This window comes from Petaurus breviceps, unplaced genomic scaffold (genome assembly GCF_028583685.1).
Source record: "Petaurus breviceps papuanus isolate PSGF00001 unplaced genomic scaffold, PetGlider_PUasm1.0 91133, whole genome shotgun sequence".
Taxonomy (NCBI): Eukaryota; Metazoa; Chordata; class Mammalia; order Diprotodontia; family Petauridae; genus Petaurus; species Petaurus breviceps.
In genome coordinates this window covers 3,864,017-3,879,465 of record NW_027187419.1, presented here as the reverse complement: position 1 = coordinate 3,879,465, position 15,449 = coordinate 3,864,017, and the positions used below count along the sequence as shown (strand labels likewise).

General features: G+C 36.9%; 1 pseudogene; it reads right to left on the bottom strand.

Annotated features, from left to right (window-relative positions):
- Positions 1-10,934: 10,934 nt before the first annotated feature.
- Positions 10,935-15,449, bottom strand: part of LOC138154804 (NXPE family member 1-like) — an 8,640-nt pseudogene continuing 4,125 nt past the window's right edge.

The window sequence follows — 15,449 nt, the reverse complement described above, 5'->3', positions numbered from 1 at the left end:
TCCTATAACTTCTGTGAACAATTTGAACATTTATTTTTGGGGTTTGACAGTGGCTATGTAAAGGACAGCATGGAGTTGCAAAAAACTTGAGACAGGGAGAACAATTAGGAGGTTATTGTAATAGTTCAGATAAAAGGTGACAAAGTCATAAACCAAGTTCATGGCTTTGTGAATAAGTAAAAGGGACAGATATTGTAGATATAGACAAAAAGAGAATTGGTAACTGATTGGTTATATGAATCAAGTAACTATAGGACAATGATTTTTAGAGCTGGAAGGGATCTTAAAAGTCATGTAATTCAACCCTTTCAGAGGTCTACAGAGAAAGAAATGGAAACCCACAGGATTAAATGATTTTGCACAAGGTTTCATGGGTAATAAGTATTAAAGCTGGAATTTGGGTCAAGATTTTCTGACTCTACATCCATTCTTTTTTCCATGCTACCAGGCTAAAACCCATGTTACTAGAGAGAGAGAGTGGTATCTTTTTTTATAAGCAATTGGGGTTAAGTAACTTGCTCAAGGTTACACGGCCAGTTATTTCTGGGTGTGGTGCTAAGCATCTGAGCCTGGATTTGATCCCCAGGTCATCTCAACACTGGGGCTGGTGCTCTTACTCACTGAGCCACCTGGCCGCCCCTAAGCAATCGGGGTTAAGTAACTTGCTCAAGGTTACACGGCCAGGTGTTTCTGGGTGGGTTCTAAGTGTCTGAGCCCAGATTCGATCCCCGGGACATCCCGACACTGGGGCCGGTGCTCTTACTTGCTGTGCTAACTGGCCACCCCTAGAGTGGTACCTTTGACTTAACTAGTGAAGAGTAGTAGTTCTTTTTTGGTTTTGGAGGGGAAGATAATTAGTTCTATTTCTATCTATGGGGTACAACGAGTGTATATGGGACACTATGGGATATTTGTGGGACATCTGGTTTCAAATTCCCAGCAAATTTGTTGATGTTGTGCTGGAGGTCTGTCTATAATTATGTATAGCGATAGATAGATAAATAGATCTGGAAGTCATCTGTTTAAATAACAACTGATGGGTTTTATGGAATAAAAGTGAAAATTTATTAACAACAAGATTACCAGCTGGGCAACAGGAGGATGATGATGCCTTCCCCACAAATAGGTAAATCTGAAGCAGTGATATTTCAAGTAAACATGAAAAGAGGTGGAAACAGAGAGAGAGGTTGAAGAAAATGTGTCGCATTGGTAAGGGAATAATTACAACCAAAATAAACTTCAAATATGAAGGAATGAAAGAAAGAAATGCCTAAATCTAGTGATATGAGTCTGGGCAGGGTGATTATATAAAGGGCAAAAGAGTAGAACTGGACTACTCCAAATAAGGATCACTATTGTTGATTTCATTACCTTGCTTCCTCCCCTCCTATTTTCTGTAAAAAAAAGTTTTGGGAAAGAAAGAAAACATCGTGAAATAATATAATATAAATAATTTTGATTATATTAACCTAAAAAGCTTTTGAAAACAAATGCAAACAGGATTAGAAGGAAAGCAGAAATCTGGGAAACAATCTTTACAGCAAGTGTCTCTGATAAAGACCTTACTTCTCAAATATAAGAGAAACGAATCAACTTTATAAGAATATAAGTCATTCCCCAATTGATAAGTGCTCAAAGGCTATGAGGAGGCAGTTTGCAGATGAAGAAATCAAAGTTATCTATAGGCATATAAAGAAGGGCTCTAAATAATTTTTTATTAAAAAATGAAAATTAAAATAACTCTGAGGTACAACTTTACACTTATCAGATTAGCTAAAAGGACAAAAAAGGAAAATGATAAATGTTGGAGAGGATGTGGGAAAATTGGGACATTAATGCACTGTTGGCAGAGTTGTGAACTGATCCAACCATTCTGTAGAGTAATTTAGAACTATGATTGAGTAATACCATTATTAGGTCTGTAACCTAAATAGATCATTCAAAAGGGAAAATAAACTACATGTGTAAAAAATATTGATAGCAGCCATTTTTGTGGTCATAAAATTTTGAAAATGGAGAGGATGTCCATCAATTGGGGAATGACTGAACAAGTTGTGTTATATGAATGTAATGGAATACCATTGTGCAATAAGAAATGATGAACAGGCAGACTTCAGAAAAATCTAGACTTACATGAACTGATGTCAAGTGAAGTAAGAAGAACAAGGAGAACATTTTACACAGCATCAGCAACATTTTGTGACGATCGGCTATGAACGACTCAGTTCTTCTCAGCAACACAATGATCCAGGACGAGTACAAAGAACTCACGAAAGAAAGTGCTGTCCATATCCAGATAAAGAACTGGTGGACTTTGAATGCAGATTGAAGCATACTTTTTCACTTTATTCTTTTACATATTTTTTTTTCTTTTGATCTGTTTCTTCTCTCACAACTGTGACTTATGTGGAACTGTTTTACATGATATAGCCTATATCAAATTGCCTACCATTTTTAGAAGAAAGGACGGAAGAGGAGGCATGGAGAGAGAAACATTTGGAACATAAAATCTTGTAAAAATGAATGCTAAAAATTGTCTTGACATGTAATTGGTAAAAATACTATTAAGGGGAAGTTGGCAGAGTAGGTCAGAAAATTCCAAGCTCTTGAGATTTTCCACCACAAAAGAGTTAAAGTAGCAGCTTAGGGTGAACAAAGGGTGTGTGGAGAGAAATAAGAACATGGAGCATAACTGGGGTCCTCCTGGGACAATTTGAGAAGATAGGAAGAAAAATCACAGGACAAGGTTTGGTCCCTGTAAAGAGTAAACATCTCCAGGCTAAGTTCTGTTTTAAGAGCAAAGGGTAAGTCTCTTAACACATGGCAAGTCCTGGGGCTAGTTGGTTTGAGAGGCTGCTTCATCCCCAGCCAGTGGAACTTTTACCTCTGGGATAGTGAAGGGAGTTGAGTGACTAAGCAGGGGAAGATTGAGGGAACCATCTGTTGACAAGGAATGCCAGACCCAGCTCTACTGTGAAGAGCCATGGGGGTGAGAAGGAACCAGAACAGCCCAAGTGAGCACAGAAACAGTGGGGCAGAAAGCTCCTGGTTGTGGGGACTTGAAGGAGGTCAGAGGTTTAACTTTGGTTTCAGGTTAAAGTGGAGAACTGAAGATCTGGGGCAAGAGGCACCATCTCCCACAAACCAGGGCTAGAGAAGATTACAAATAATTAAGCTATTATTACAAAAAATGCACAGGCAAAGGAAAACGAATCCAATCACAGAAAACAATTAGGGGAACAGAGATGACCAGAGGTCATCTTCAGAGGAGGATATTGAAGAAAAGAAACCCCCAAAGTGTAATATCAAATGGTTAACTATCCAAAAAGAATTCATAGAGGATCTGAAAAAAGACTTTAAAAATCAAATGACAGACAGATTTATGGAGAAGGGAAGATTTTATGACCAAACAAGAGTTAGAGAGCATTATAAAATGCAAAATGGATAATTTTGATTACATTAAATTGAAAAGTTTCTGCACAAATAAAGCCAATGTAATCAAGATTAAGAGGGAAGTGGAAAATTGGGAAAGAATTTTTACAACCGGTGTCTCTGATAAAGGCCTCATTTCTAAAATATACAGAGAACTGAGTCAAATCTATAAGCATATAAGTCATTCCCCAATTGATAAATGGTCAAAGGATATGAACAGGCAGTTTTCAGAGGAAGAAATTAAAGATATCTATAAGCATGTGAAAAAATTCTCTAAATCACTATTGATCAGAGAAATGCAAATCAAAACAACTCTGAGGTACCACATCTCACCTGGCAGACTGGCTGAGATGACGAAACAGGAAAATGATAAATGCTGGAGAAGATGTGCAAAAATTGGAACACTAATGCATTATTGATGGAGTTGTGAACTGATCTAACCATTCTGGAGAGCAATCTGGAACTATGCCCAAAGGGCTATAAACAAGTGCATACCCTTTGACCCTGAAATACCACTTCTAGGGTTGTATCCCAAAGAGATCATAGAAGTGGGAAGAGGACCCATATGTACAAAAATATTTGTAGTAGCTCTTTTTGTGGTGGCAAAGAATTGTAAATCAAGTGGAATCCCATCAATTGGGGAAAGGCTAAAGAAGTTGTAGTATGTTAATGTAATGGAATACTATTGTGGTATAAGAAATGAGGAGCAGACAGACTTCATAAAAACTTCGAGAAACTTATACAAACTGATGTTGGGAGAGAAGAGCAGACCCAGGAGAAATTTACAGATACAACATATGTGTGATAACTAGCTTTGATAGGCTGGGCTCTTCCCAGCAATGTAAGGTTATAAGACAACTCCGAAAGACTCAAGATGGAAAGAGATATCCACATTCAGAAAAAGAACTACAGAGTTTGAATGCAGATCGAAGCAAACTACTTTCTCTCTTTTTCTTATCTTGCTTTGTTTCCTCTTTCCCATTGTTCATTCCATCAGTTATAATCCTTCTTTACAACCTGACTAATGTTTAATGTGATGGTATTTGTAGACCCTATATTTGATTGCATGCTACTGTGGAGCAGGGGAGGAGAAAGAGGAGGAGAAAATTTGAAACTCAAGGGATTGTGGAACTGAATGTTGTGAGCTAAAAGTACATAAATAAATTTTAAAAAATCAAAGGACAGATGGAGGAAAACTAAAATAGAAAATAAGAATAATCCAATAAAAACAAGAAGGGTGTTAAAGGAAAGTCAACCAATTAGAAGAGGAGATCCAGAATCTTAAGGAAGAAAATGACACCTTGAAAACTAGAATTGGGCAAAGTGAAGCCAGTAAAATCATAAAAGACCAAGAAATGATTAAACAAAATATGAATAATGAAAAAGTAGAAGAGATAATGAAATATCTTATAAGAAAAGCAACAGATTAGGAGGATAGATCAAGAAGAGAAAACATACAAATAATTGGACTAACTGAAAGTCATGATAAAAAACAATCTTGATACAATAATATAAGAAATAATCAAAGAAAATTGTCCTGAAGCATTAGAACAAGGGGGAAAGTAGAAACAGAAATAATCCATCAATAATCACAAAAGAGATCCTATGAGGAAATCTCATGGAAATATTATAGTCAAATTCCCAAACCCCCAGCTCAAGGAAAAAAAATATTAAAAGCATCAAGATTAAAACAACTTAAATATGATGGTGCAACAATTAGAATTACACAAGATCTTGGAGCAGAGACATTAAAGGAATGCAGGTCTTGGAACACAACATATAGAAGAGCAAAAGAACTGGGGCTCTGGCCAAAAATATCATACCCTGCAAAGTGAAGTATGATCCTAAATGAAAAAAAAAATGGACATTTGATAAACTCTCAGACTTTCATGACTTTGTTAAAAAAATCTTGAACTTAATACAAGAACCAAGAGAAATATAAGGTATATAACAAAGTGATTACAAAGGATCCACAAGGACAGATCGTTTACTATACACACACACACACACACACACACACTATAGAAAGATTGGGGTAAACCTCAGTATGATATGAATTTCAAAAGTATAACCATTTAGGAACAGTTTAAAAGAGTAATTATTTTGTTCAAATGGGGTGCCAGAGGAAGAATTGATACAGAGGAATTAGATGAGGGAGGAGGGCTGGTAGTTCTGGTAACCTGCTTTCATCAGGAATGGTTTTAAGAGGGAACTATATATATATATATTTAGAAGAGTATAAAAGTCTTCTAAATTCAGGAGAAATAAAATGGTAGGGGCATAGGGAGGGGGAAGAGGACGAGTGAGGGATCTTTAGGAGAAGGGGAGGAAATAGGTACAACAGGGGTATAGAAGGGTGTTTAGATTCATGGAAATGGGAGGGTAGGGGAGGGATCCTCTGAGGTGGGTAGGCAAGTCATAGGAGGGCAAGACAGTGGGTAGAAGCAAAGTAGAGGAGGTAGGAGGGATAGGAAACAAGAGACATGCACATTAAAAAAACAAAGATCAGGAGTAGAATAGGTTTGGGAAAGTATATGTCTCTATATATATACACATACATATATGTGTGTGTGTGTATGTGTATGTATATATCTATAGCAAAACATATCTAAACTTTATTGTAGCCTTCTGGGGGGGTGAGGGAGGGTATGTATATATTTATAGCTATAGAGAAACATATCTAAACTTTATTGTAGCCTTCAGTGGAGGGGTTGGGGGAGGGAAAAAAAGAACAAAGTAAAAAAGTGCACAGCAGAGAACAAAAGAAAACTCACAAGGAAGCAAAGAAAAGATGGACAATTCTCAACACAATGTGTATTATTTATCATATAGGCTTTCTTGAAATGGAAATTTTTTGTTACATATTTTGAATCCTCTCATGTTTTGCTATGCACACAATATGCTTTTTTGTCTTCCTACCTCTGTATTTAAGTTCCAATATTTAAGTTTATGATATGTTTTTTGTTTATTTTCTCTATTTTGTATTTGTGTTCTGACATTTGAGTCTAAAATAAAATTTTGAAAGAAATACTATTAAAAATAAATAAAATGGGAAAAAAGAAAAAAAGCAGAATAAGGTTCCTCTCGGGCAGTCTCACACACCTCTACACCATTACTTAAAGAGTTCCTTTCACACATAGCTTAATTTATGTATGACCCCCCAAAATTCAAAGCAGGGATTGGAGCGTTAGTGATTCTCTCACAGAGTATAGACCCAGGTTTCCCTTTTTGAAATTCTAGACCTGTAAGAATTTTGGAATATGTTGCTAGTACTTTTGGGGTTTTATCACCTATTGGTTTTATAAGTTTAGTATCCACAATATACTGAATTTCCCAGGTGGCATTTTACTGTATACACAGATTTTTCTCTTTCTCATACCCATATGGCTTACTTCATGGGATCTTTTTCAAGTAGACACATTTACTTGCCAATGTACCTCCCTGTGAGAATGAAAATTTGAAAAAAGCTGCAGCTCAAATACTAAAAACAGACATATAGTCACACATATGTTTACCCAGAAATGAGTGATGGTTAGGATTAGAAGTTTTAGGTTGAGGAGTGTCAAAATCTCAATTTAGAGTTTCTCAAGAAAGGCCTTCTTTCTAGGTGAAGAAATCCCACCATGAATGCTTTGAAGAAGAGTGTGTTTCTTGGGAGACCTTAATCCAGACCTGTCTCTTTTGCTCTAATGTCCCTTTTTCTGGTCATCATAAATGTGACGTTTAAAAGAGGTTTGAGAGACATAGTTTCTGAGTAATTTAGTTATTTTTCTAGTAAGGTCAGCAGGTTATTAATAAAATGATAGTTATTTGTCTGTCTCTCTTAGACCAAAGATAATCATGGCAGTGGGCCCACTATAGTTATATACCTTTCAAAGCAATGAGGTGCTGCTAGTGATATCATGTCATCTTTGGACAAAGAAATTATTTCTACTCAGACCACCCACAGCCTTCAGCTATCTAGGCAAAAGGCTGTATCTACACCCAAGCTTGAGTAGAGCACTATGGCCTTCCCTACCTTAGATTAAATTCCATGTAAGGTTGAGTGGAGTCTGAATAAGACTGAAGAGAGTCAATGCAATCTCACTATAAGTAATGTCCTTCAAGAAAATGGAAGATCTCTGAATCATCCCAAGATATTGATTATTAATAATTATTTATCTCAGAAGTATGAGACTTGACCTGAGATTATCACATAGGGGGTGCCTGTGTAGATTGGTTATGGAATTCTGCAAAACCTTAACTTTTTTCTTCTTTTCCAGTAGGCATTTTAATTACATAGCCTGAGTAAGTGTTTATAAATGTATGGACAAATTGTATCCATTGTATGAGGACAAGTGACCTATATAATAAACTTTCTATGTGTGTATAGGGCTGGTCTTTGAGGGATGATCCCCTTCCAGGTAACATTGAGTGACCCTGTGAAACTGGTATTTCCCTTCAGGTGCCAGTTATTGGCTATGTAGAAATGCCTCTCCTCTCAGGGCATGCCTCATTTTTCATTCACACTCTGTATTTGTGTTTTAGTTCTTAAGTACTTCTACCAAGTTAGACAAAAGGAATTAATCATCTAACTGTCCCCAGTTAGGTCAAGATCAACCCTTTATACAATATAAGTCCTTGGTGTTAGTTGGAAAATGACTATGCAGATATTTTTCCTAATGAAGTCTAAGTAAAGTGACATAACCAAACATGTGCTATGTAACTCCCTTTTCTCCAAATATTTGCAAGGTGAATCTGGGAAATCCTTTAGGGTATATTTGCTGTTCTCTTGGCACCCAAATCTTCATATATGATGTCTTAGTTCCAGATTTCATTCCCTAGGGAAATTCTTCTTTCATATGCTGTATATATTCAATTTGTCTAGATGACATAAAAATGGTATGGGTGATGTCTTTTGATTTGTGCATAAATTGGATTAAAGTGAGGCAGAGTTGCATGAAGTTGTTGGCCTCACTCCCTCTTCCAGAGTTATCACAGTCCAGTGGCAGGACAGAATCAAGATGACTGGTGATGGTTCAAGGTGCAGTGGATGACCTTGGTGTCTTTGGTGTCTAGCCAAGCTGTAAGTGCTCCATACCACCTGCCTTTGTGTCTTTTGGAACAAATTGTTCTTATCTGCCTATTCCACCAGGGGAAGTCTCTACATGGTTGGGGTAGACACCCCCCTAACTCACCAATGGGATTGAGACCCCTTGATTACCCTCAACCTGGTTTAGCCCATCTGCTGAAATGGTTTACTGTGGTGTGACCACTGCGTATACTACAGCTTCTTGGAGTCACAGGTGAGAGTTGGGTGGAACAGGTGGGTGTAGGGTGTGTTCAGGGAGGACTGGTACCTCTGGTGTGATGGCTGCTGAATCGTTTTCAGGGCTGCTTTCCAGATGAAATAAAACTGAAGACTGATTTAGAGGGTTTCTGAATTCTTCTTTTATTTGTGTAATGACAGCTGGCACTTGTCTGATTTGATGATATAAAAAAACTTCTCTGCAACGTAAGAGATCCATCTAAGATTGAACAGCAGCAGTAGTAATTTCTATGTTGGGCTTATTTTAACTTTGCTGGAATCACAATCATTAACAGAAAATACTTTCCTTCTTAATTAAGAATTATCTAATTAATTTGAATAATTAAGAAATTATTAAATTGTAAATTTAATTTAATTAATTAAGAGAAAGCTTGGCAAATTAAGAGAATTGCCAAATTCTCTAGTGCACTAATCTTAATCTTAGCGAAATTGGCCAAATTGCCAAATTAAGAGAAAGCTTGGCAAATGTGACTTAGCTTTCTAGAGCTTTTTGATATTTTTGCTCCACAGTTCTTTATGTGAACAATTTTGTTAACCATATAGTAGGATATGAATTATAATGAGAAGAGAAATAGAATACTACCTGACAGATTATTGACTGCACAATTATGACCAAAAAGCATGAAAGATACCAAGAAATTTGGGAAGAGCTATATAAAATAATGCAAAATGAAAAAAAAGTAGAATATAAAAGACAAGAGTGGACACTATTAAGGGTCACATAAGAGGAAAAGTTAAGGACAGAAAAACCAGGTATCAATTAAGTGTTGTTTGTCCTTCATTTTCCCAAAGAGGACCAATGACATTGTGCGGTGATGTCCTGACTTGTGCATGAATTAGATTTAGAGAAACAAAATTGCACAAAGTCATAAGCCTCACTTTCTCTTTCAGAGTCATTGAAGTCCAGTGTTAAGACAAAAGTCAGAACAACTGGCAATGGTCCTGGATGACTTTGGTGTCTTCAATGTTTGACCAAACTCTAAGTGCTTCACCATGCCTGTTTCATCCCCTTCATGGTCATTGGAAAAAACTGTTATAATCTGCCTGTTCCACTAGGGGAAACCTTCACATACTTAATGGTAAACAACCCCCTAACTCACCGAAGGTTTTGAGGCCTGTCGGTTACTCTTAATATCATTTAGCTGTTTGCCAAGATGGTTTTACTGGGTGTGACTGCTCTGTAGGTTACAACTTCTGGGAGCCACAGGTGAGAATTGGGTGACCTGGGCACAAAAGGTGGATGAGCAGCTCTGAGAAGGGTTCAGCAAGGCCTCTCACTGGAGGGGCTAGTTCTCCATGAACATCTTATACCCACATTTATCAAGTATCTACTATATGTCAGACACTTTGCTAAGTCCTTCCCAGAGGCTATCAAAGGCCTCATGTCTTTATTTTTTCCCCTTATTATACAGATAACTTATCAAGTAACACTCATATCTTCTGAAAGTCTCATAAATGACACTCAAAATTTCTGACATTCGTGTGTGCCCCATCATAGGTATTTTTGACCATTCCATTATACTCATGGTACAATCTGCACATGTGTAAGCACCTTTATAATAATTAGGGCCATTGTCAGAGAGTATTAAAGGAATCCATGTGCATAGTAAGTTTACTGTTTTAAATTTATGCAGGATCTTACCAGTCCCATGGCAGAGAATTCCCCATCTCTAATTGTTTCTTTTTACTTTAATCATTCCTGACCTTCTTCATTTACTTAAAAATAATCTGTGGGTTAGCCAAAAGATAGCTTGCTACTAACAAAAGTCTTAAAATGAGAACTAATAAAGTTATTGCAAATACCATTAAAGGGCCTTCACTTTGCAACAAACCTAACACATGGTATTTGATTATCTAGCAAGATGGAGTCATGGAGCCTTCAAGAAGTGAAGAATGAACAAGAGAGGATTCTTTAATAAATAGTCATCAAAAGCTGCACTGGAATAATTCCTCTGATTTTTTTTTCTGGCCCTGAGTTCTAACAGGCCAAATTATTGTTAACCTTGACTGGAAGGGCCAAATTGACTCTTTTAGTTGAAGATTTCATTATTATACTATGAGTAGAGACACTTACAAAGATTATGATATTCTTTATTCATCTTTTATCAGATATAGTTTAATAACATATTAATCTGATTTCTAACAATTTTCAATTGGGTGGAAAATTTTAAAGTTATAGGCCAATAGTTAAGCCTCAGGCATCTATACTATCTTTAAGATCCTGAAAAATGTTTCTCATGATAAGACACTGAATGTAGCCATAAAAGTCACCAATTTGCTCAGCTTCAATATGCATTTCCCTCATGTTTTCAACCTTTAGGATGATTCTGGGATCTGGAATTCTTAGCAAGAGTTGCTCAGTGGCCCTTTGGATGTTGATAACCTTTAAGATGAAGATGTCAATAGGGAATGGTCTAAAATTTTGACCCATAATATAACAAATTACTATGATTTTGCCTCTTTTTGCTCCATCAGTTTCATGGGTGATACATTCATTATCTTTTTAAATTGTTTTTTTTTCAATCAGTAAAGATCTGTCTTTTCTCTTTTTTTCCTTCTACCACCATTGGGAAAAAAAAGAAAAGAAAAATTCCTGTTACAAACATGTATAGTAAAGCAAAACAAATGTCCACATTGGCCCTGTCTGGCTCTCACCCGTCAAAAAAATAAAAACAAGAGCAAAGTCTTATTCTATGTTATTCACCTTCTTATAAGGAGGTAGTAGTATGCTTCATCACTAGCTCTCTGGAACCAAGATTAGTTATTATGATGATCAGAGTTCCTGAATCTTTCAATGTTGTTTTTCTTTACAATATTGTTGCTGCATAAATTATTCCACAGGTTTTGCTCATTTTACTTTGCATCAGTTCATACTAGTCTTCCTGGGTTTCTCTGAAACCATCTCTTTTATCGTTACATTATATACTGTAACTTGTTTAGTCATCCCCCAATGGATAAGCCCCAGTCCCTTAGTTTCTAATTCTTTGCCATTACAAAAGAGCTATTAATATTTTTGTATATCCTTATTTCAACTTTGTTTTGCTTAGCACTAAGCCATCTCCTAATCAGCACTCCTTCTGATTTCCCCTTCATCCATTTCTCTCCTATTTCCCTGTTCAAGGGAATGTATTTCTTCATCCAACTATGTGTGCATATATTCTTCCCTCCTTTAACCAGTTCAGATGAGAGTGAAGTTCAAGTATCAATCACTTCTACTCATACCTTCTTCCTCATTTGTATAGTCTTCCACTTATAATCCCCAATTATATACTTAAAAATAAACTTTCCTCTCTCTTTCCTGTCCTAGTTAATTCTTCCTATCCTTTCCACTTTTCTTTTAAGATTATCAAGACATAAAAGAACCACTCCTAAGCCTTCTGTCTAAATAGATTTTCTCTATGACCCTGATGGTGAGAGGACTCAGAGGGGACATATATATCATCTCCTCATTAGAGAATGTAAGCAGTTTATGCTTTTTTAGTCCTTCTTTATTGTTTTCTCATTTTCATCTTTTTATGTTACTCTTTGTTTGAATTTCAAAGTTTCTACATAGTTCAGAATCTTTTCATCCAAATCTTAGAAATCCTCTATTTCACTATAGGTCCCTTTTCACCTGATAGGTTATATTTATCTTTGCTGGATAAATTATTCTTGGTTTTGTGTCTATATCCTTTGTCTTAGGGAATATCAAATTCCTAACTGGTATCTCTTTTCAAAGAATATTCTTTTATTTTGTTAAGAAATGCATTTGATTGATCTAATCTTATTTTTCATAGACACTGCTGATTGAGCCTGGCCTATGGTTTCATTGTGTTTCTTTGGTCAAAGCTTTAGGACAAAGGACAACCAAAGACTCCATAAAGAAGAGAGTGACTAGTGCAGAACTGGGATCCCAAACCCCAGTTTTTAGTTGACAGCTTTTTCTTCTCATTGACTGGCAGCATAATCACAAGCTATTTATATATGTTTCATAAGGTCACAGAATGACAAGAACCCTGGCCATTTAAATCAACTTCATCAGGCTACCTATGACAACTCCCTAGTGGTTATAACAGTCTCTCCTTATTAAGGGGAAGGGGTGTGGTGATGGGACATGAGAGTCCACAACCATAATCATCTTTTAAAAAAAATAAATCTATTTATTTATTTTTAGTTTTCAACATTCGTTTCCAGAAGATTTTGAGTTCCAAATTTTCTCTCCATCTTTCTCCTCTCTCTCCCACACTATGGAATGCATTCTCATTACTCCTTCCCCCAATCTTCCCTCCCTTCTATCACACCCCTCCCTCTTATCCCCTTCCTCATTATTTTCTTGTAGGGCAAGATAGATTTCTATACCCCATAGCCTATAATATCTTATTTCTCAATTGCATGCAAAAACAATTTTTAACATTTGTTTTTAAAACTTTGAGTTGTAAATTCTCTCCCTTCTTCCTTCCCCACCCACCCTCATTGAGAAGGCAAGCAATTCAATATAGGTTATACATATGTAGTTACCCAAAACACTTCCATAATAGTCATGTTGTGAAAGACTAACTATATTCCTCTCCATCCTATCCCATGTGTCCACTTGCTCTATTTTCTCCTGTGACCCTGTCCCTTTTCAAAAGTGTTTGTTTCTGACTACCTGCTCCCCCAATCTGTCCTCCATTCCATCATCCCCCTTTATTTTCCTGTAGGGTAAGATACCCAATTGAGTGTGTATGTTATTCCCTTCTTAGGCCAAATCCAGTGAGAGTAAGGTTTACTTATTCCCTCTTGTCTCCCTTCATTGTGAAACCTTTTTCTTACTTCTTTTATGTGAGATAATTTACCCCATTCTATCTCTCCTTTTCTCCTCCCAATATATTCCTCTCTCACCCCTTAATTTTATTTTTTGTATATCATCCCTTTATATTCAACTGATCCTGTGTCATCTATCCATCCATCCATCTATCTGTCTGTCTGTCTATCTGTCTCTGTCTGTCTGTCTATCTATCTATCTATCTCCTCCAACTACCCTAATATTGAGAAAGGTTTCATGAGTTACAAATATCATCTTTCCATGTAGGAATGCAAACAGTCCAACTTTAATAAGTCCCTTATGATTTCTCTTCCCTGTTTACCTTTTCATGCTTATCTTGAATCTTGTATTTGGAAGTCAAATTTTCTATTCAGTTCTGGTCTTTTTAGCAAGAATTCTTGAAAATCCTCTATTTCATTGAATGTCCAGGATTATACTCAGTTTTGCTGGGTAGATGACTCTTGGTTTTAATACTAGCTTCTCTGACCTCCAGAATATCATATTCCAAGCCCTATGAACCCTTAATATAGGAGTTGCTAGATCTTGTGTTATCCCAATTGCATTTCCACAATTTTCTTAATTATTTTTTTTCTGGATTCTTGCAATATTTTCCCCTTGACCTGGGAACTCTGGAATTTGGCTACAATATTTCTAGGAGTTTTCCTTTTGGGATCTCTTTCAAGAAGTGATAGGTGGATTCTTTCAATTTCTACTTTACTTTCTGGTGTTAGAATATCAGGGCAGTTTTCCTTGATAATTTCTTGAATGATTATGTCTAGGCTCTTTTTTTGATCATGGCTTCCAGGTAGTCCAATAATTTTTAAGTTCTCTCTCCTGGATCTATTTTCCAGGTCAGTAGTTTTTCCAATGAGATATTTCACATTGTCTTCTATTTTTTTTTCATTCTTTTCATTCTGTTTTATAATTTCTTGATTTCTCATAAAGTCATTAGGTTCCATTTGCTCCATTCTAATTTTGAAGGAATTGTTTTCTTCGTTGAATTTTTGGATTTCCTTTTCCATTTGATCATCTCTGCTTTTTAAGGCATTCTTCTCCTCATTGGTTTTTTGGACCTCTTTTGCCATTTGGTTTAGTTTATTTTTTCAGTGTTATTTTCTTCAGCATTTTGGGGTTCTTCTTTAGCAAGCTGTTGACTTGTTTTTCATGATTTTCTTGCATCCCTCTCATTTCCTTTTCCAATTTCTCTTCTACTTCCCTTACTTCATTTTCAAAATCCTTTTTGAACTCTTTCATGACCTGTGAAATTTTTTTTTTCTTGGAGACTTTTAATGAGGGAGCTTTGACTTTTTTGCCTTCTTCTGGTTCTATGGTTTGATCTTCTTTGTCATCAAAGTAATATTCTATAGTCCTTTTTTTTAAATGCTGTTTGCTCATCTTCCCAGTCAAATGCTTGACTTTCTAGCTCTTTGTCAGGGTAGGACTCTGCTTCCAGTGAGTGTGGGTGTGGGTGTACTCTCCCAGGCTTCAGGGGTTTTGTATCAGTCTCTTGATTTTCCACCCTCTATAGGCCCAGAGTTCTGGAAGCAGCAACTGTTGCTGCTGCTGCCACTGCTGCCACTGCCACCTTTGCTGCTCTGGGACTGGGGATAGACTGTGCTCCTCTCTCACCCAGATCCCACAGAGTTTTCCCACTGACCTTTGTTATGATTATGGGATTTAAATATCTTCCATGCCCCTTGAATTTGCTGACATAGCAGGAAGGGGTGGGGCAAGAGGAAGTGGAAGCCAAGCTAGAGTGCCTGTGATAGCAGCAGCAGGAGCAGCAGCAGAGCAGGGAGGCAGAGGCGTGAACTCCTTTTTTGAGCTAGCCAGAATTTCTGCTAAGGATTCCTGCTAAGGACTGCCAGGGATGGGAACTGCCCGGGGGGCGGGGGGGGGGGGGGGGGGGGGGGGGGGGGGGGGGGG